The sequence below is a fragment of the Bos taurus genome, chromosome 28, assembly GCF_002263795.3.
Source record: "Bos taurus isolate L1 Dominette 01449 registration number 42190680 breed Hereford chromosome 28, ARS-UCD2.0, whole genome shotgun sequence".
NCBI lineage: Eukaryota > Metazoa > Chordata > Mammalia > Artiodactyla > Bovidae > Bos > Bos taurus.
In genome coordinates, this window is record NC_037355.1 from 45,249,879 (window position 1) to 45,270,652 (window position 20,774).

Below are 20,774 nucleotides of genomic sequence, written 5' to 3' on the forward strand. Positions count from 1 at the left end.
GGTCGCCATCATCTTCATTACCTCCACCATAGTGTGTCCTCAGGTCAAATAACAGGGAGGGAACACAGCCCTTCAACAGAAAATTGGATTAAAGATTTATGGAGCATGGCCCCGCCCATCAGAACAAGACCCAGTATCCCCCTCAGTCAGTCTCTCCCATCAGGAAGCTTCCAAAAGCCTCTTATCCTTCTCCATCAGAGGACAGACAGACTGAAAACCACAATCACAGAAAACTAACCAATCTGATCACATGGACCACAGCCTTGTCTAACTCAATGAAACTATGAGCCATGCCTTGTAGGGCCACCCAAGACGGACGGGTCATGGTGGAGAGTTCTGACAAAACATGGTCCACTGGAGAAGAGAAGTTCAAACCACTTCAGTGTTCTTGCCTTGAGAACCTCATGAACAGTACAAGAAGGCAAAAAGATAGGGCACTGAAAGATGAACTCCCAGGTCGGTAGGTGTCCAATATGCTACTGGAGATCAGTGGAGAAATAACTCCACAAAGAATAAAGAGAGTCCAAAATGCAGTACTGGGATGCAATCTCAAAATGACAGAATGATCTCTGTTCATTTTCAAGGCAAACCATTCAATATCATAGTAATCCAAGTCTATGCCCCAAACAGTAATGGTGAAGGAGCTGAAGTTGGACAGTTCTATGAAGGCATATAAGACCTTCTAGAACCAACACCCCAAAATGGTATCCTTTTCATTATAGGGGACTGGAATCACAGAAGAACTGTACAAAAAAGATCTTCACGACCCAGATAATCACGATGGTGTGATCACTGACCTAGAGCCAGACATCCTGGAATGTGAAGTCAAGTGGGCCTTTGAAAGCATCACTATGAAAAAAGCTAGTGGAGGTGATGGAATTCCAGTTGAGCTATTTCAAATCCTAAAAGATGATGTATGAAAGTGCTGCACTCAATATGCCAGCAAATTTGGAAAACTCAGTAGTAGCCTCAGGACTGGAAAAGACCAGTTTTCATTCCAATCCCAAAGAAAGGCAATGCCAAAGAATGCTCAAACTACTGCACAATTGCATTCATCTCACACACTAGCAAAGTAACACTCAAAATTCTCCAAGCCCGGCTTCAACAGTATGTGAACCATGAACTTCCAGATGTTTAAGCTGGTTTTAGAAAAGGCAGAGGAACCAGATATCAAATTGTCAACATCCGTTGGATCATTGAAAAAGCAAGAGAATTCCAGAAAAACATCTGCTTTATTGACTATGCCAAAATCTTTGACTGTGTGGATCACAACAAACTATGGAAAATTCTTAAAGAGATGGGAATACCAGACCACCTGACCTGCCTCTTGAGAAATCTGTATGCAGTCGAAGAAGCAACAGTTAGAACCAGACATGGAACAATAGACTGGTTCCAAATATGAAAAGGAGTATGTCAAGGCTCTATATTGTCACCCTGCTTATTTAACTCATATACAGTGTAAATCGCAAGAAACGCTGGACTGGATGAAGCACAAGCTGGAATCAACATTGTTGGAAGAAATATCAATAACCTCAGATGTGGGGAGCGAGCTCTGCCTGTGGCAAAGGTCATGAGGAAGGAGGCTTGGCATACACAAAGGTGGGATCAAGCCTCAGGAGTCCCCCTGGAAATTCTTGAGCATCTACCCCCAAAACCAGAGTCTGCCTACTTTCTGCTTTGTGCTCTCACCTACACCTCTGACTTTACGGGGGGCTGTCCCCCACTACCTCTCTCTGAAAAAAGAGTTAGCTTACAGCTCCAGTTAATAATTCCTGGGTGTGACAGTGTTTCAACCTACAAACTCCTTTGGAAGTCCTCTAGCCTGCCTGAATAGGTTTTTCCGGCCTCATGTGATTGCTCAGAGCCTCCCAACTGTGAGAGGCATGAGATGTTCTAAACTGTCTAAATACAGATTCCTTTGAGCGGTTAAAAGATTGATTAGAAATTGTATTGGTGAAGGGATTTTCACTTTTTGGGCCAATGTTTGCTGCTAAGTTTCCATATCCCTTACCTGCTGTGTCCCTGGCAGTGTATTGATTAATATAATTGGTGTAAATAGTAGCTTTAATGTTTGCAACCTGGGACCCTTGAGTTAATTCTTTTTCTTGTTATAGCCCACCACACCTTTGCTCTGTAGGAATGCAACTTTATCTAATGCTTTTGGAGGGTGGCGCTTGACTTATCACCTTTAGAGAAAAATAAGTTTTCTGAAGAAAGGGTCTTAAAATGTTAACAGGCCTCCGGGCCAGAAGATGATGTAAATCACCTAAACTTTTGCAAATGATAAGTTTGCAGGAAGAAAGCCTGGCTTGCTGCATGACTCTACCCCTTCCCCCATTATCCTCTATGCATAACTTAAGGTATAAAAACTTACTTTGGAAAATAAAGTGCGGGCCTTGTTCATCGAAACTTGGTCTCCCCATGTCGTTCTTTCTCTTACCTTCTGGCTGAATTATTCAGCCTCTTTTCTTCACTGAATTTCCTCACTGAACTATCCTTATTTCAGACACCACCCTTATGGCAGAAAGTGAAGAGGAACTAAAAAGCCTCTTGTGAAAGTGAAAGAGGAGAGCGAAAAAGTTGGCTTAAAGCTCAACATTCAGAAAACTAAGATCATTGCATCTGGTCCCATCACTTCATGGCAAATGGATGGAGAAACAGTGGCTGCCTTTATTTTTTGGGCTCCAAATCACTGCAGATGGTAACTGCAGCCATGAAATTGAGACACTTGCTCCTTGGAAGAAAAGTTATGACCACCTAGAAAGCATATTAAAAAGCAGAGACATTACTTTGCCAACAATGGTCCGTCTAGTCAAAGCTATGATTTTTCCAGTAGTCATGTATGAATGTGAGAGTTGGACTATAAAGAAAGCCGAGTGCTAAAGAATTGATGCTTTTGAACTGTGGTGTTGGAGAAGACTCTTGAGAGTCCCTTGGGCTGCAAGGAGATCCAACCAGTCCATCCTAAAGGAGATCAGTCCTGGGTGTTCATTGGAAGGACTGATGTTGAAGCTGAAACTCCAATACTTTGGCCACCTGATGCAAAGAGCTGACTCATTTGAAAAGACCCTCATGCTGGGAAAGATTGAAAGCAGGAGACAAGGATGACAGAGGATGAGATGGTTAGATGGCATCACTGACTCAATGAGCATGAGTCTGAGTACACTCAGGTGGTTCATGATGGACAGGGAGGCCTGGTGTGCTACAGTCCATGGGGTCACAAAAAGCTGGGACACGACTGAGTGACTGAACTGAGCTGAACTGAACTACATGTGTGATATGTTTAAAACTGCAGCAGCATCAGTGTTTGTGCATTGTTTACATGCAGGATGGCAGTTCTTGAAGTACAGTTGATTTATAATAGTGGTAGTTTCAAGAATAAGAGTCTTCTCCTTTGTTGTTTATCACATATTACTGAATATAGTTCCCTGTGCTATAGGAAGGTCCTTACTGTTAATCTACATTATATACAGAAGTGTGTATCTGTTAATGCCCAAAGTACATCATGTTTTCAGGTGGATAATAGCCTTAAGCATTCTTACATCATTCATGTTCTTGTTCAGGACATGAAGAATTCTCCAAGCAGAAAAAGCAGCTACTCAATGCTGGGTGGCACATGCACTCCTGTGCCTGCAGGCTCAGCCTGGTAGGTTCCTCTCACCAGAGCAAACTCTCTAGCTGATCCCACCAGAGCACAGAAACCCTTTCTTCTCTCCTCTTGCTTTTGGTTTGGGTTTGCTGGACCATAAAGAAGGCTGAGTGTCGAAGAATTGATACTTTCAAATTGTGGTGTTGAGAAAACTCTTGAAAGTCCGTTAGACTGCACGGAGAATGAAACAGTCAATGTTAAAGGAAATCAGCCCTGCATATTCATTGGAAGGACTGTTGCGGAAGCTGAAGCTACAACACTGTGGCCGAAGAGGTGACTCATTGGAAAAGACCCTGATGCTGGAAAGATTGAGGGCAGGAGGAGAAGGCGTGAAGAGGATGAGATGGTTAGATGGCATCACCAGCTCAATGGACGTGAGTTTGACCAAGCTCCGGGAGATGGAGAAGGACAGGGAAGTCTGGCGTGCTGCGGTCCATGGCATCGCAGAGTCAGACATGACTTAGCAACAGAACAACAGCAATCATTAAATGAAAACAAAATAGCAACTATCACTGTTAATTGTTTCAAGTTAGGAGATATAAGGACCCACTTCAAGACTGGAAATTGAACCTGATTCTGCTTCCCAGTGGGAAGACCCAGATCCTAGTGGAGTTTCGCTTTTCCCTCACCCTGACTTGGAAAATTGCCAGAACACTTGTGCCCATGTGCATTGATCTACAGAACTGAATTTAAAGTTTTGGCCATTTTCATTCAAAAACTGGGAAATTTGTTTGGAGGGGAGTACCCCAAGTTCTGGACTAAAATTTTACATGCTCTTTATGGGTAATTTCATTACAATATTGAGGCAAAAATCCCCCAAATACAGTCCTTTCTCTTTCTCTCTCTGTCTGTAGAACATCTGCTGGGACTGCCCTTTCTTCATAAGACTTTGCACCCACACTGAAGCATCCAGAGAACCACATGCTTAGTCACTCAGCTGTGTTCAGTTCTCTGTGACTCCGTGGACTGTAGCCCACCAGGTTCCCCTGTCCATGGGGTTCTCCAGGCAAGAATACTGGAGTGGGTTGCCATTTCCTTCTACAGGGTAAGAGAACCACAGAGACGACAAAAGGTCTGTATGTATTGATAGAGTGCGAATCCATCAAAGTCTGCCATGGCAGTTTGCCTGAGAAGAAACACACTTACCAGTGCGGATGATATCAGCATTAAGAAGGAAGACAGTGTTTCAGGACAACCTGTGCAGATGCAAGCGGAAAGAAGGAAATTAAAAGGAGAGCAAGGAAATCAGGTGTTGGATGACCTAGAGAAGTGTTTCCACATCAGGGGCCAGCTAGTCCTCTGCATTGCTTGGTCACAAGCAGTGCCGAGGGGGCGACAGGGGATTTGATGACAGAGAGCCTGACTGCCAGGTTTGGAGCCCTGCTGAGTGGGATGAAGGTGGGAAGGAGGCCATAAAGCCAGTCAGTTTCATTGGTTAGAGGCTAAAATCCAAAGATTTTAGAGTTGTTAGAACACCTGACCTACTCTAGGATGTACATGAATATCTTTTGAGTAGACCATGGAAATAAAGCTACTGCAGCCTCATTGCTGGTGGGCCCAGCTGGAGGAGCTGTGGGGGGTGCCTGGGTAAAAGGGAGTGAGCACTCATTCGGAGCTGGTGGATCCCTTCAGTCCACGGGCACCCCCCCCCCCACAGCCCTGACCGGAAGGACGTCCACAAGGCAGGTCTTTCTCTGCACCACTGATGTCTCCTGGGCTCAGGGGTGGAAACAGCCCCTGCCTGTCTCCTTGCACCTGCATGGAAACACCTGGGATCTAGAACTTCAGGAGAGGTAATTCTATACCTTGAGGGAAAGGATGCTGGACATAACCCCAGATATCCAACCAGATCTGCCTTGAGCTAAAATATCAGGACAGAAAATTTCCTACAGTGTCCCTGATCTCAAAACATGTTTCATTTGAAATAATAATACAAACAAGGTCTTTGGAGAATACTACAAGGATATGGTTCAATAGCAAAAGAGTTGAATACCGTGGAACTTCAAAAGTCAAGAAGCACAGGATAGAAGCACTGAGGCACTCATGCAGTTCCTCTGTTTTCTGTTTTAACAATGAATCTCCAAACTATACATTAAAATGGAGCAAGGATAAAATACGATTAAAAAAAAAAAAACAATTTCCAAAGAGCATATCGTGTTGGATACAGTATAACAGCAGCAGCAGTTCGGGGACTTACAAGCGACCAGGTCTTAGGAGATGTGCTGTGTTTGTTCTAGGAATGTCATCAAGGGCTACATCACGTAGTGGTTTTTGTCAGAGGACTATGGGAAATATTTATCTCAGGTTCCAGTACAAAGAATAGCAATAATTGTCCCGAGCCACTGACTAGCATTTCCTTTATGTACCTCGACACATAAATGAGGATATTACCAGTTTTCCATTTGCAGCTAGGAAGCTCAGAGCCAAACTCAGAGCCTAGCCTGCCCTAGCAGGGCTGCAGGATCCCTTGGAATGCATTTTCCTGCCATTACAACTTTTGGCTCTCTCTATTTTCCCTATTTGTACTATGTCTTCGATAGTTTCTTTAACTAATATTTTTATATATTGTCTTATTATATTTTGAAAGGTCATTTTAAATCTTTTTAGAAATGGAAAGTCAAGACATCAACAGTTGAATAAATAAATATAAATAACGGTTTATGTTTACAAAACCACAAACAAAAGAGGGCCCAAGAATGCGTAAGTTTGAAGTGCACACATGACATGAGTGTTATTATGCCAGAAATCTCTAAGGATACTGATCAGATCACTGTTTGGAATATTGTGGTCCATTCCAGACATGATGTTTTAAAAGTGATGACTGACAACCTTAAACACATTGGAAGAAGAAAAGATAGAAGTGTCTGGAAAGTTTGAGGAAATGTGGTTAACCTGGAAAAATGAAGACTAGGAGAATATCCTAGAAGACTGCAGATTTTTAAAGAGCCAACATATGGAAAAAAGAATGCACTTATTCTATTTTGATTCAGGCAACAGAATTAGAGCCAGTGATTGGCAGCCAAAGATGGAGCAGGGCAGATTTGAGCTGGATGTAAAGAGAAGTTCTAGCCAGGATGTCCGTGGCATGAGGGCATCATCGCCACTGGGAGGATGTCCTGCGGGGGAGGGTGCCCGCAGTGCCTGGCTTCCCTTTCCAGTGGGCACGTCCAGACGCCATCACTTTTCCAGCTTGGTGACCACGGCACGTCACTTCCCTTTCTGGCTCTCACTGTCCTCATGCCAAAAGGCAGGGTGGTGACTTCAAAGGCTTGACAGGCGAGGTGTCCCTTGTTCGCAGACAGTGATGCACCCCTTTCTAAGGTAAAGCTTTACCAGAGAGTGAAGCACTATTGTGAGAACGAGACCGCCTGTGACAGAGTGATGTGTGTTTGGTTGGCCAGTCGTGCAGGCTGCTGCTCAGCCCGGTCCCCTCCACTCCACCAGGAGAAGGAAGAAAAACACATCCTTCCTGGTCACATTGCAGATGAAGGCAAGGTTCACTCCTGATTGCAGCGAGACCGACCTGGTCCAAGATGGGCCGGGGGAGCTAATGAAAACAAACCGAGGGAAGACGGGCAGCGCACTGATGAAGAAACCGAGAGGAAATGAAGTCAGCGAGGGTCCCTGCGTGTTTATTTCAGAGTTGACAGAGCATAGACCTAAACCGGATGGAGTTCCTGATTTATAAAATATTTTTATTATATTACCTATTTCATATTATATTGGAGGCTCTGCTCTTTGAGTCAGAAAAATAAACAGCAGCCCCATAAGAGCCTTTGGTCTAGATAGAAGAATATAAACTCTTATAACCTCCCCACTTTGAACCAAGATTTCTGCCAAAAATTGTTCTGGGGGTTTTGAACTTCTGGAATTGGCTTGTGTTTTGGGAAGGTAAAGTCCACACAAAATATAAATGTTTCTATTCTATAAGTTCTCAAAAGGTTTAAGGGTTAAAGATTTGTTTGACAAAAACCAACAAAAACACTATTTCCTGCTGCTATAGAGAATGTGTGTTTCCTATTTTGTCTGCGTTGATGGCTAAACAACTCCACTTTGGCGTAGGCGATTCCACGACTGGACAAAACTGTATCAGTCAGCGTGATCCCAGGACTCTCTGCCTTTCTTTGGGAATTGTAACCCGGAGGCATCAGGAAGGCAGGTCTGCCTTCCGTTCCTCACGTGTGTTTCCTTTTTTTCAAAGAAGTGATTCTTCCACTTGAGCAGATGCTGGTTCCAACCAAAAGCTCGCCGGGGGCTTTTCTGGCTCCAAACACTGCAGCTGAACTGAGTCGTTGTTAGCAGAAATTTAGAAAGGTTTTATGCTAAACATATGGTACCAGCTTGGAGCATGCCCCTCCCTCAGTACATACCTGGAAGCACCGCTGCCTGCATGCTCTGGGTCAGCACCCACTGTGAAGAGGTGCCCAGGACCCCACGGACTGTTCAGCCACACGACCCCCAGAGCAGGGAGCAGGGTTGCTGACGAACTAGCAGTGATTTTCATCCGCAGGTCTCAGAGACCTACAGGCACACATGCTTTCTGCTTTTCAACCTCAGCTAGTAAAGTCCTATTTATCTTCTGTGAACAGATTAAAAGCTCAGTCAGAATGTTTACAAACTTTAATGGGACGAGTGCAACTTAAATATTTGTTGCAGCCTGGGACATGGGCATTTCCCTAACGCAGTGCTGGCCCTAAACCTGTTCCCAGTAAAAGCTTAACGGTGAAGGAAAGAATGGACAAATGAATAAAGAAAAGCATAACTGATCCAGTTGCATAACAACTGGCAGCTCACGTGAAAGCCAGAACATTGAAAACTCTGACCAAGCGCCATTTCCTGTCGTAGAGATGCTTGCCTTTTATTTTATGTGAGGATCGTGAATTAATATTCCTAACAAATGAAGAGTTACAGAGTCAACATCGCCATGGGGAAGAAGTCAGAGGCAGGAGTTTCCTCCAGCGCTACAGAGCTAGAGCTTCAGAAAGCCTAGTGGCATTTCCCCCACCCCTCAGTAAAATGAGGTCTGGCTGTGCTGAATCCTCTCCTTTTTATAAGTTGTGATAAAATACATGTAACATAAAATTTATCATCTTAACCATCATTAAATGTTACAGTTCAGTGGTGCTGACTGCATTCACAGTGCTGTGTGCCCATCACTACCATCCATCTCCAGGATTCCCTCTATCCTGCAAAACTGAAGCTGCATACCCGTCAAACACTAGCTTTCCATCCCCCCCCCCCGCCCCCGCACCCCCGCCTCTAGCAACCACCATTCTGCTTTCTGTGTCCAGGATTTTAACGACTCTAAGTGCTTCATATGGAGTTTCCCTGGTGGTTCAGTCGTAAAGCATCTCCACATTACAGAGACTCGGGTTCGATCCCTGGGTCAGGAAGATTGCCTGGAGGAGGAAATGGTAACCCACTCCAGTATCTTGCCTGGGAAGTCCCACGGACAGAGGAGCCTGGCAGGCTATAGTCCATCAGGTTGCTAAAAAGTCAGACACATCTCAGCAACTAAAACAACAAAATGCTTCATATAAGTGAAATCATACAGTATTCGTCCTTTTTGTGACTAGCTTGGAAAATTCAGAAAGAGATAGGCATACCAGACCAGCTGACCTGCCTCTTGAGAAACCTGTATGCAGGTCAGGAAGCAACAGTTAGAACTGGACATGAAACAACAGACTGGTTCTAAATAGGAAAAGGAGTACGTCAAAGCTGTATATTGTCACCCTGCTTATTTAACTTATATGCAGAGTACATCATGAGAAACACTGGGCTGGAGGAAGCATAAGCTAGAATCAAGATTGCCGGGAGAAATATCAATAACCTCAGATATGCAGATGACACCACCTTTATGGCAGAAAGTGAAAGAGGAACTAAAAAGCCTCTTGATGAAAGTGAAAGAGGAGAGTGAAAAAGTTGGCTTAAAGCTCGACATTCAGAAAATGAAGATCATGGCATCCGGTCCCATCACTTCATGGGAAATAGATGGGGAAACAGTGGAAACAATGTCAGACTTTATGTTTTTGGGCTCCAAAATCACTGCAGATGGTGACTGCAGCCATGAAATTAAAAGATGCTTACTCCTTGGAAGGAAAGTTATGACCAACCTAGACAGCATATTAAAAAACAGAGACATTACTTTGCCAACAAAGGTCAGTCTAATTAAGGCTATGGTTTTTCCAGTGGTCATGTATGGATGTGAGAGTTGGACTGTGAAGAAAGCTGAGCACCAAAGAACTGATGCTTTTGAACTGTGGTGTTGGAGAAGACTCTTGAGAGTCCCTTGGACTGCAAGGAGATCCAACCAGTCCATTCTGAAGGAGATCAGTCCTGGATGTGTATTGGAAGGACTGATGTTGAAGCTGAAACCCCAATACTTTGGCCACCTGATGCAAAGAGCTGACTCATTTGAAAAGACCCTGATGCTGGGAGGGATTGGGGGCAGGAGGAGAAGGGGACAACAGGGAATGAGATGGTTGGATGGCATCACCAACTCGATGGACATGGGTTTGGGTGGACTCCGGGAGTTGGTGAGGGACAGGGAGGCCTGGTGTGCTGCAGATCATGGGGTGGCAAAGAGTCGGACACGACTGAGCGAGTGGACTGAATGAACTGCTTCAGTAAGCAGAACGTCCTCAGAGTCCATTTGTGTTGTATGAACCTACCCTGCTAACCGCACTTCTATTCTACGAAGGCTGGAAACAGTGCCTCCTGCTCCAGGGCGTCAATCTTCTAGAATGCTCCCCTCAAACGAAGGCAGCCTGGCTGGCTTTTTTGCATGGCTGAATGGTGCCTCATTATGCTGTGAGCTAAACTATGCTATAAATGGCGTTTTGCTACATAACTATGGAAAATACAAGCTTAAGCAAATAGGCATTTCCTCATTCATGTTAGAAGGTCAAGTTGGTTAAAAGGAAAAAGGCTGTGGCAGATCAGTCAGTGGCCCAATTAGAAAGCTCAGAGATGTTCCGAGCCCAGGTTTTTACTCTCCCAAATGAAGGGGAAGCAGAGAAGCAGCTCAAGCCGTGTTTAGCCTGAGGGTCTGGGAACAATGCACAGACCATCTGGGCTTGCCTCTGAAGGGAGACTGGGCATTTTAGTTCCTGAAGCCCCAGGATTGAGGAGGTTCACAGAGGAAATGTGTATTTCTATGGTCTCTGGGCCCCACCATCGCCCACCCAGCTGCTTGTGGTCTGGATGGGACTTGACAGCAGATGGTGGGTAAGACCAGAAGCCTCCTAATTACATTCCTGAATCTGCCCTCCCTTTTCTCTTTTCTGCCTTGGAGGAGTCCTTTGATTTCTACCAGCTGAGGTGGTGAAAGACCCCACTGCTGCACACCTTTTCTCCGCTGTGGCCTCTGGGCTGTGGACAAAGGGCAGCATCACTGAGGGCCTAACACAGATGGGCGATCCGGGTGAGAAAAGCCCAGCGTTCGCGGCATCCTGTGAGCTCCAAGCGGTCAGGGCAGCCACCCCGGAGCTCTGAGTGTCACAGCGTTAACCCCAGGGTGGCTGCTGAGTCGATGGAATCGGCAAGCTCTGGTGCAATGGTGTGACCCAGTGTGATCCTCGTGCTCACCCTGTTCTCTGTGGGTGACTCACAGGGGAGACATCCCTGGAGCAGAGGCCCCCAGATGCAGGACCCTGTTTCCCACCATGTTTAAGCTTTGAGAGAGATGCTGACAGGGCAAATGCCAGGGGGAGACGGCAGGCAGGGGAATACCTGAGAAGACCGCCCAGGTTCTGTAATTAGCTGAGGAAAGGCCAGGGAGGGCATGGACGAAGTGCTGGAGCCCGGGCACTGCTCAGCCCAGGTCCCTGTACTGAACCAAGTTGAGCCTCTATCGGTGCTCTTCTCAACCAAACCCACAAATTAAACCAGGCTGAACTAATGTCCCTAATATCCAAAAATCCGTCAACGAAAGTTAAGCTGTTGTTTGAAAATCTTTCCCCCAAGGGAGTAGGTGTGCTTGAAAGTGCTTCCTAAATTATCTAAAGAGAAATCTGAAGCTTTCTAGTTCTTGGAGAGGCCTACAGATACAGCAGGATCCATATGGTATCACACAGCATGTGTGTCTGTGGGAGCTTCACCCCCGCTCTCGGTCCAGTTGGTCAGCATTTCAGGAGAAAATCTGACCCTCCCTGTGGCCATTCCTCTCTCCTCCTCCCTGCACTGAAATTTTCACCAGGCAAATTTGCAGGATCTTTTTTCTATGATTGTTTTCTTGATAAACAGTCCATGCATAGTGTTCGAATTTTTTTAATAGTTTCATTGCTTTATAGTTCCTGGGAAAACAATGCCATAGGGGAGCCTGAAAAATGAAGCTGGAAATAATTGGGGAGTGGATAAGGAGTCGGTTTTATTCTTATGCCTTGAATTCCAGGAAAGCGGGGATGTGGCACAGGCCTGTGCAGAGGGAGTACGTGGCAGCCTGCCAAACACACAATGGGCCCACGGAAGGGTCACGGGCTCCCTTGGCAAGAAGGACAACGGGAAGCAGCAGCCATCCAGGCCCCGAGGAGAGCTGAGCCATGGGCAACCAGCAAGACAGGTAGTGAGTGAGCTGCTCAGTCCGACTCTTTGCGACCTCATGGACTGCAGCCTACCAGGCTCCTCTGTCCATGGAATTCTCCAGGCGAGAGTACTGGAGTGGGAGACTCCTGTTATTCAACCCAGAATAAGGACTCCAAATGGGTTTCCCAGGTGACTCAGTGGTAAAAAAAAAATCCGCCTGCCAATGCAAGAGACGCAGGTTTGATCCCTGGGTCAGGAAAATCCCTTAAAGAGGGAAATGGCAACACACTCCAGTATTCTTGCGTGGAGAATTCCGGGGACAGTGGAGCCTGGAGGCCTACAGTCCACAGGGTTGCAAAGAGTTGGACATGACTTAGCGATTAAACAATAACGACAAAGGACTCGAAATAGAGTCTGGGCAGGGAGACAAGCTGAAGGCCATGCTTTTATCAGGCGTTTGCTGAATCAGCTCCTAAGAGCGTTTTACTTCCCTCGGCAGTGTGGGTCCACAACCCGGGAGCCCCAGGGCACACTAGGGGATGGTGGCGAGGAGGGAACAAGGACCCAGGAGGCTGGGCTTGGACCTGCCTCTGACTCTTACCAGAGGTGTCACTGGGCCTTGGGGGTCCTCCCACTTGACCCTCCCGTTTGACCTTGGGAGCATGCAGGCAGCCATGGGGGAAATGTGCTAACTGTGAAAACTCAGAACTGAACAGATGGATGGACAAGGTATTGAGTCGGATGGAGCAGTGGCCCCTGCCCGGGACTCCCTGATGCTAAGGCCTCCCTATGAAGTCAGACACACTGCATAGTGTCGTGCAGACGGGTTACATAATACACGCCCAAACGTCCTTCCTTGACTATACCACAGTGCCCCAGACATGGGCACACCTCATCACTGGCCTAGGTCTTACGTCATGCACATTTCCTCCGTTTATATCTTCAAAGACCTACCAAGTGCTTTTGGAGGAGCCTGGAATGCATGGATTGGGTCCAAGCCACCCCAGGCACAGAGAACAGAACTGGAGTAGGAGCAGACAGTACAGGGAGAAGGCGTCTGGTAGTGGCATTCCAGTGACGGAAGTCGGGAGCAGCGCGACACAGCCGCCGCCCACACGGGGCCGAGCACCGCAGCCTCCCAGCTGCTTGCGCAGCCACTACACCCAGGCCTTGGTGGAGATCATGGAGAAGATATGGAAACGGAATTCCCGAGGAAATGCCTTGGATGCTTAGCCTAGTAGGTAGGCAGACAGGGCCTCCATAAAAGCTTGAATCAGATAAAAACTGCCATCTCCTCTACCACCCGATAGTCTATGATTGAACGACTTAGAGCCATTACTGAATTTGGATACATTCATGACAACTGTTTTCATAGTAAAATCGCACCATTGGATCACGATGCTCATGAAGTACATAGATGCACACACATCTGTGTTTAAGCTTCATATAGGGACAAAAGTGAAGCGATCTTAAGGCTATGCACTTGAGTTGGAAATATATTCATTTCTGGCTTATTGACTCTTGGGGGCTTTCTTTAGGAAGAACAAGAAAATGTTATTCTAATATCTCTTAGGACAATACAATCACACAGCAGCCCTAGGCCCTGTTGGTTACCTTGGCAAGCTGCTGATATTTCCTTTGGCATTTCCATGGCTGAATTAGGGGTGGACAAATTGAGATCTACATTTGGCTCAATCCATATTTGGTTAAACAAAGGCTTTGGAGAATTAAAATGGAATCAATCCAGGTACAGTATTAAATGAAGAGACTCGAACTAAGCATACACTCTCTTCTAATAAAATTTTACTTTGCATTGGTTTAATTAATAAGTAGGTTAAGCTAAACAGTATTTTTCCTAATGTGTGTCTATCATTTGTCCTTTAGTTTAAATACAACTTCTTGCTATATTCTTTAACCTTTCATCTATTTATGACTTCTCAGAGTTTTTACAGATTTGAATAAAAATTTAACTGATTTTTGCTATAGCTATCACAGTCCTTTTCTTCTAGTTTGAAATTTGTTAGTGTTTGTGGAACAGAATTTTTAAAATTCCTTATATTATCAAATTTATTGAAATTTTAAATACTTTTTCTATTGCCTTAATTGTTGAAAATTCTCATTTCTACACTCTGAGAATAAAATATATTTTTAAATTTTATTTTTTAATTACTGTATCCAGAGTGACTTTATTTCTCTTATTTAATATGAAGTATGAATCGAGATTACCTTTCTCCACATTATTACAAATTACTCTCAACTCATCCTTTAAATATTCTGCATTGTTTGTGAGAGGTATTTATTTATTAGATTTGTATCTAAAGAGAGTCGATGTTTCAGATCCTTTGTTTGTTCCACTGGTCCATATCTTATTTCCTAAAAGTATATTCTAATATCAGATTAATTTGGCAAAACATTTTTATATCATTTAAATTTCCAAATATCATTTGAAATGCTTATAATTTTTTTCCTGTGCCACTTTTAGCAAAATTTTATTAACCTTAAACATCACTACTTTTGAATTAGTTAAAATGAATAAACAGTTATGGTCAAAGATATTTATAATAGTGTTTTTAATCTGATAAAATTTGCCTAAATATTAAGTAGCAATGGTACAATTATACCCTAATATTGAGCATCATTGCATCATTAAAATATTAGAGAATAACATGTAATAGTATGGACAAAGTTCTTCTTATGAGTTTATGTAAAATTAACAGAATTCACTGTTCTTTATGTACGATGGTCTCAATTATAACATAGATGCATAGATCCATTCATTCATTTCACAAGTTACTTATGGACCATCTGCTATGGGCCAAGTACTTTGCAATGCTGAGGTTACAGCAGTTAGCAAAGCATACATGCACTCCTGTCCTAATGGCGCAGCTTCATGGAATTTCCCAGTGTGGGGAGCTGAAGCTGGCTCAAACCAGTTCACATGAGCAAATTGTGAAATGTTCAGGAATTTGCAAGGCAATTATTAAATACAACCATCCTTGCAATTGGCTGTAGTGAGACTATTTACCCCACTGCAAACCCTGCACAGCAGGGTCCCCACCCCACCCAACCCTGCCCTGCAGAGCCAGTTATTAAACATTTACGAGAACACCACTGGGGGAGTGAAACAATGAAGACGAGTGAGTCAAAGATACATGTGGTCAGTTGGAGAGTAGTGTGTACTAAAGGGAAAATTAAAGCAGTGAAGGAGGATATGGCATATTCAGGGTTAGAGGAGGTACAGAGTGTGGGATGAGGTGGCCAACACTCACAGAGAATGTGGATTGGGCTCAGAGAGGAGGCTGGTTAACCTTGAATCCTGTGGGCAAGTCGTTCCACAACAGAGTTGAGATGAGCAGCTAAGTTAAGCATCCTCACTGACCCATCAGAAACTCACCTCCAATCTCTCAGGGAGTATGAGTGAGATGTGGGGAGGAAGGAAGAGCACTGCCTAATTACCCAAGAATGAAGCAGTCATTTTCCGAACAGACAGAAATGGGGATTGGGGAAATCTGGTGCCTCTACTATAATTAGGTCATTCAGGTAGAAGGGATTTCCAGAAGGTTCTGAGGTCCTTCCTGGAGGGACCCTGAGATCCCCTGGTAGTGGAGCCAGGGGTCTTCTCACCTGGCCCTTGTGCCTGCTGTTCCCAAGCTGCATCCCTAAAGGGGCCGGAGGAAGTCATTCCCTGCATTCTAGCTGCGGTTCAGCCTCAGAAACGCAGGAGTTTCTCAAGATGCTCTGCTTTGCTTTGTGCTTCCTTTAAGTTGCACAATACTTTATTGGGCCCGTGGGTTCTATGCTATGTGTTAGGCTTGTTTCGTTTGTTTTTCAAGTTGTTTTCTCTTCTATGTCTTTCTCTCTCTGTCTCTCTCTCTTTTTTTTTTTGCAGTCTTTCTCTTGATGTCTCCTAAAATCTCTGCTTGACATCTGACCTCTTGCTCTGAGCCTCTGGGCAATGTGGATTTCTCATACATGATGCCAGTAAAGACAAGAACTATCACTAAGCCATTCTGTGTCTTAATCTTTGTAAAGTTCCACTTTATAATATTGTGAGAAGCACAATTGAAATGTAATGATGAATGTTAGAGTGATTCGCTTATAGCAGGCACTCATACATATTTGCCGAACGTGAAAGTGTTTTGTAAGTTTCAAGATGCCTCTAGAATCTTGGCTATTTATATCCCCTCTGCAGTGCATAGCATGCTTCACCTCTGTGCTGTAGCTACTGATGTGCTTATCTGTCTCTCCCAGTGAACAGGGAGAGCCTAGGCTCTCAGAAGCAGGGAACCAGCCCTTTCTCCTCATGGAATCGCCTACACTCACCACTAAGTCAAGAAGGAACAATAAAAGTAGCAACATCCATATATTAAAAGATCAGTAAATTATAGTCCTTGAGAGAATCCATAACATCTCAGCCACAAAATTGAATTAATATTTCTCTGAGTAGTTCAACTTTTTTATTTCTTTTGCTTAGCAAAGCATTTATGGTCTAGTCTTCATGGAGCATTGCCACTATGAATTTCATTTAAGGATCTTATTTCCAAGGGAGAAAAAATATATAAACACCCCAAGGTGAAAATATGTAGTTGTATTTTATAAATTTGCATAACGGTCCATTTTCAGAACCTGGTAGGTTGATTACCAAAGGAACCCACCAAGGGAATAAATGCCATTTGGATTTGTTTGCATAATATTCAATGCAAAGCTGTCTTACCCAGAGGCCATAAAATTATCCCATTTTTTATAGAAACTTATTTTTCTAACCACCATAATAATTGCTTTTTCTAAATCAAATCATTTTATTTATTCAGACAAACCACTTTGGTTATTGAAATGACATAAAACATTCTGAACAACATTGAAACTCTAGCATAAACTGAGTTACAGGAAATCGAGGAGAAGAATCGGCTCCAAAGTTTACTTGTCTTGCAAATATTTTCTTTTCCTCCATCACTTAACATTTTCTCTTTGACACTACTTGATTGAACTCATGCAGCTCCTATTCCTCAAGGAAACGATCCATTTGGGCAGTGTGAACTCTGAAAGGTCACATCTTCTGGAGTTATCTGCCGCCAAAAAGAATGGCTTCCATTTATTTTTCAAGTTCAAAAAGTTTATTTTTTTCCTGTTCATGACTCAAAAATGCTCAGAGTAATTTAACTCAGATTGACCAAACAGAAAAAGCACGTTTAAGCTGTGACAGGACTTGGAATGTCTGAGTCTTGAAGGAGAATTATTTAGAAATTTCTTTCAAAAGCCAGGCTTCCAAATGATGGATTTTTTTCTCAAAATCTGAGCTTCGCTTTTCTATTGCAATTTCTAAGGCAAAAACCTTAAGGTAGAAAGGCCAGAATTCTCTTAGAATGGATAACTAAGGTAAGCTGCATAAAAATGAGACCAACTTTTCTGCCTGGATGTTCCTATCAGTCTAATAAAAAAAAAAAAAAGGAAACTTACCCAAATTCAAAGATAGCTGTATTGATGTTAACAGTGGGTGTGAGATGCAAACCAAACACCACCACCAGAATCGACAAAAGGAATTTCTGGGAACTGGCTCTATCCTGAACCCAAACCCATGAGCCTGAGCGAGGTCCACAGGACTCAGAGCCTGGAGGGCACGTGTCTCTGTGGAGAGCGGAGGGACCCACTGCCTGCAGGTGGCACCGCTCCTTCCCTGCAGCCCTGAAATGCTTCCCGAAGCGAGAGGTGAGAGGCGGGCAAGACGGACACAGCTAGGGAAGGGCCAGAAGCCATGATGCTTCCTGGAGACCAGACGTGAGTCATCCAGGAGAAATAGAGTGCTGGGAGTAAGGTTCTGTACGAAGAGCCAAGAATCTCCTGAGTCCTAGGGGCAAAGGAGGGAGGTCCTGGCAACCACCTGGAATAAAGAAGCATCTGTCCTGATCAGAAAAGGGTTTTTCTAGCCAGGACTCCCTGAGGAGCTCTCATGATGCCACCAAAAGAAAAATCCTCTTTTACCACCTTTTAGACTCAGAGATCCAACCAGTCCATTCCGAAGGAGATCAGCCCTGGGGTTTCTTTGGAAGGACTGATGCTGAAGCTGAAACTCCAGTACTTTGGCCACCTCATGCGAAGAGTTGACTCATTGGAAAAGACTGATGCTGGGAGGGATTGGGGGCAGGAGGAGAAGGGGACGACAGAGGATGAGATGGCTGGATGGCATCAATGACTCGATGGACGTGAGTCTGGGTGAACTCCAGGAGTTGGTGATGGACAGGGAGGCCTGGCGTGCTGCGATTCATGGGGTCGCAAAGAGTCGGACACGACTGAGCAACTGAACTGAACTGAACTGAATTGAAACACATCATTTCTGGTTTCTATGTTTCCACCTACCATGTTACTGGTTTTCAGTATTTTATTTGCACTTTATTTTTAAGGCTTCCAAATTTTGTGGGTTTTTTTTGTTATTTTTCAATGCTCCTTTTTATTTTCCAGTATGTTTGCCACCATTTTTGTAGTCAGTTATTCCTGGCAACTACCTTCTACCTCAGGTTCAATTTTCACCTTATTATCATTTATCTTTTGGTATCATTTTAATACTTCTTGGTGACTTTCTAAGGGAAAAACTTTCTTAGTCCCTGTTTTTCTACAATTGTCATTATTCCTTTGTTTTGGCATTAATTGTTGTGGTAAAGAATCTTTTTTAATACGTTGTCTTTGTGAGAAAGATTTTGATTCTTTTCTTTCGTGTTCTCCAGGCTTAATGGATCAAGTAAGGTTAGTTCTATTTACATACATTCTTCTAGGGCTGCCATATCAAAGTACACAGACATCCAGTTCTCACAGTTCTGCGGGCCGGAAATCCAAGATCAAGGTGCCAGCAAGTTTGACTTTCCCCAATTGCCATCTCCTTGGCAGGTAGAGGGCATCCTTTTGCGCTGGCCTCTCCTGACCACTTCTCTGTGCCTGGGCATCTCAAGTGGCTCATCCTCTTCTTATAAGGATTGGGGCCCCTTCTGATGGCCTCATTTAACTTTAATTGCCTCTTCAAAGGTCCTATCTCCAAATACAGTCACATTCTGGGGTACAGGAATAGGACTTTAACTTAGGAATGGGGAGACCAAATTTAGCCCAATGCAGGTCCCCTGGTTTGCACAGAGGAAGGGAGTCTGAAAAGTCCATTTTTCCCTACATGCTGGGCTCCACAGTGCCAATTCTCTTTGACACTTTACCTGCCCTAGCCTTGCAAAGTTTGGTCAGTGGGAAGTGAGATGGCTGAGGAATGTGGGGAAGAGAGAAACATGCATAAGCATATAAGGGTGTTTTCTCTTTGGTCAAATGCAGACTTTTTCTCTGAGAAAGTCCCTGGTCACTCTGACTCCTGCCCTGGTATGTGTTTGCAGCTGCTGCCGCCACAGAACAAGACCTCCTCTTTCGCCCAGGGCGAAACGCAGTCCCCTCTCCGTTTTGTTGTTTTTAAGCTAGAATGCTTATTTTAACCCCATGTGCAGTCTACCAGCTGGAATTCAAACGCTCATGAAAAATCGTTTCAAAGAAAGGTTTTTAAAACCCACTGTCCATATGTCCCCGGAGAGGACCTGTGACCACTCTGAAAATTCCTCTGTCCGTTATACTCTCAATGCAGCTTGAATGTGGGGCGGGGGGAGAGGCAATGATTTATTTTTCAAAAGGTTTTGAAGTCTTCAGATATTGCCCGTGGCTAGTGGAAAGTCTGAAATCTCGTTTGTATTTCCCTAATGCTCAAAGACCTGATGATGTGGAAATGCTGTCATCAAGATTTTGGTTTTGATTTCTCATTTTCTATGCTCTTTATTAGCAACTCACACTTAGAATGTACGATAGCTCAGAGGAGATTATGAAAATGACTGAAGTTAAACCTTGAAGCAAAATGACATAGATATAGACATGCTGAGGACAGTAGAAGTTTATAAAAAGGTATAACTGTGCCTGGAGAGAAGAGACAACTCTGGCTTAAGGAAGCGCCCTCACTACCGGAGGTGCCCAAGTGACACCTGTGACTCTCAGTGGGAAATCAGGACAATCACATGAAATCATCCCCGGATGGTGATGAACAGACCCTCTCCGTGCAAGCAGAAGCCCCACCTTGGCCCAACACCTGTTTCTGATGATGGCGAAGGGGCCAGGGCACTGTGCGGATCGGAATTTTCTCCCTCTGCAAATGCAGAGCTTCTTAGTCAGTTACTTCCCTTTGGATCTGTCTCTACTGTAATTGTAGGATTTGATCAGACACGTATAGAAGAGGAAATAAATATCATCAAACTATGTCAGACTTTACAAGTAAGCAGAGAACAGAGTCAGTATCTACCCTCACCTCAGGGATATGTCAGGACAACCCTCTTCTCCTCCCAAAGGTTTTCCTCAGTTACTAGTACCTGACTTTTTGAATCTTTAACCTCTTCCTTTGATGAGGTGACTGATTAGTATGCTCCCAGAAAGCTCTATTCTTAAAACGGGCTACTGGGGGATTGACCCTTCAATCACTGCACCGTGCAGCATGTCTACCAAGAGGTTTGGGTCGAGCCTGACTCTTTGAGACCCTATGGCTCTGTAGCCCACTAGGCTCCTTTGTCCAAGGGATTCACCAGGCAGGAATACTGGG